The 2,299-nt window shown below is 42.8% G+C and overlaps 1 pseudogene; it reads right to left on the bottom strand.

Annotated features, from left to right (window-relative positions):
- Positions 1-762: 762 nt before the first annotated feature.
- On the bottom strand, positions 763-1,493 carry LOC105514423 (annotated as a pseudogene).
- Positions 1,494-2,299: the final 806 nt, after the last annotated feature.

The following is a 2,299-nucleotide window of genomic DNA, read 5'->3' on the forward strand; positions in this document are numbered from 1 at the left end:
ATTTATTTTTGTGCTTTTTTCCCTATGTGTATTTCAAGTCTTTTTCAAAACAAGGCCCTAGGAATCTCCAGATTCAGTTATGTCCCTGGGCTTGGTTGACTGCTGCAGGAATCTTAGGGAGCCTTGCACAAATGCTAGAGTTACTCATTTACCAACATTAAACCCTGGGATAGAAGATGCAACAAAGCAGGATGCCTTCTTTTGTGGAATGCGCTGATTTCAGATGAGGTGGCAGCCAAAGTAGAAAATGTTTCCTTGGAACTGGACTGTGAAGAGAGGTGCTTGCCATGAACATAACCTACTGTCTTCTTTTTTTTTTTTTTTTTCTGACAGAGTTTCGCTCTTGGTACCTGGGCTGGAGTGCAGTGGCACGATCTCGGCTCACTGCAACCTCTGCCTCCTGGGTTCAAGTGATTCTCCTGCCTCAACATCCCGAGTAGCTAGGATTACAGGCATGCTCCACCACACCTGGCTACTTTTTGTATTTTTAGTAGAGGCAGGGTTTCTCCATGTTGGTCAGGCTAGTCTAGAACTCCTAACCTCTGGTGATCCACCTGCCTCGGCCTCTCAAAGTGCTGGGATTACAGATGTGCGCCACCACAGCTGGCCAGCTACTGTCTTTCCTTTGACCCTTCCTTTCCAGTTTTTGAATTTAAAGCAGGAAACAATCTCTGAAGATACTCAACAAAAATTTCCCCCAAAACACAAAAACACATGCTTCCCCTTCATTGATAAAAATGTAATGCAGTTTGGCACCTGGGTTTAGTTCAGCTGGCGGATGAGCTGATTGATGCGTTCACCCCGATAGCCAGGTGTGCCCACCTCCTTGAGGAAGCACACTCTATTTTGGGTAGCATGATGGGCCACTGAGTGGTGGAAAGGGGGCAAGAACCATGAGATCTCCTGGAAATGCTTCCCTGGGAAGGCAATTTCATCAATAAGGTCTTCCAAGCAAATGATGCCAAACTTCCCCAGGTGCTCCTCAATCACTGTGTTGTGTGTCAGAGGGATGGTCTTATTCTTGACCTCAGGTTTTCCATGTTTCAAAATGAGCTCCGGGACACACTCCAGATTTGGAAATCCCCAGGTCACGTAACGTTCCACTATATGTAGCATTTTTAGGTTCTAAGGGGTGATTTTGACAAAGACGCCGCTAAAAATTTTCTTTAGGTGAAGTCTTGCAATGGTTCTCTGCACCAGTAAACTCATGCTATTGATCCTTTCTATGTGTCCAACAAAGGCCAAGGAATGTTTATCTGGCAATTCCAAGGCGTGAGGTTTCACTTCTAGTCGTCTGAGACAAACCTTGTCACGTTTCTGCCACCAGGAATCATGTAGGAATCATTCCAGTCATTTAAATCAGAGTCTTTTTCTTTTCCTCTGCTCCTTCTTTGCCAGACTGCCTGGGTGGCTTTGAGGGCTTGATAAGCCTTCCTCTTTTCCAGGAGATTTTCTGGAACCAAAGGAGTTTTTCTTTGCTCTTGCTCCGCCATCTTTCTAGTGTTGCTCTTCTACTTTCTTCTTAATCAAACAGCAACAAAACCAGCATAAGCTTATCGATAAATGTCAAGTGACACTTTCATCCTACTGAGGAGAAGAGAGAATGTTGGGAATATTGTAAAATGAACTCCAAATACCCATCTAAAGGGGGTGTCTACTACTCAGTGACAACCAATTATCGCCGATCTGACTTTTCAGGAAGGACTCCATATCTTTTTATGTTTAAAATGCTTATAGATAATTCAAATTTCAAAAATCACAGTGCTCATCAATGCTGTTTATGGGGGAAAATGTTCTGTGGTGGCTTCCAATGGCCAGGTGATGACTACTAAGTGAGACTTGTATTATTGGGGGAAAACATATTTTTGCAATTAATAAGAGTCTCTTGAGCATCCCTCTCCATCCAGAATTCTCTCTTGCATTTTAGCTCCCATAACACTGAATCGATAAGTATTTACTAAATGCATTGTTTCTTCTAGTTTTCTCTTGACTAGAAGGTAGATCGGAGAAGGCAAGGAATTAGATTTCTGAGGTCCCCAGGTCAGTGTTTCTTAAACTTGAGTTCAGCAGAAGAGTCTCTTAAGGTCTTAGTAGCAGAGATTCTGATTCCTTGAATCAAGGTGAATCGCACATATACACTTTTTTAAAAAAATACAGTTTCAAGATGATTTGGTTGCATAATAAATCTCACATGACACTTTGAAAAATGTTGCCTTAAAGCAGTAGCTGGGCTCTTCCATTTTTCCCCTTTGTCCAGGACCTATGGACTGTTCAGTTTGCACACATTTCCTTCCTTCCT

The sequence above is a fragment of the Colobus angolensis genome, unplaced genomic scaffold (genome assembly GCF_000951035.1).
Source record: "Colobus angolensis palliatus isolate OR3802 unplaced genomic scaffold, Cang.pa_1.0 Scaffold244, whole genome shotgun sequence".
In the NCBI taxonomy this organism is placed as follows: Eukaryota; Metazoa; Chordata; class Mammalia; order Primates; family Cercopithecidae; genus Colobus; species Colobus angolensis.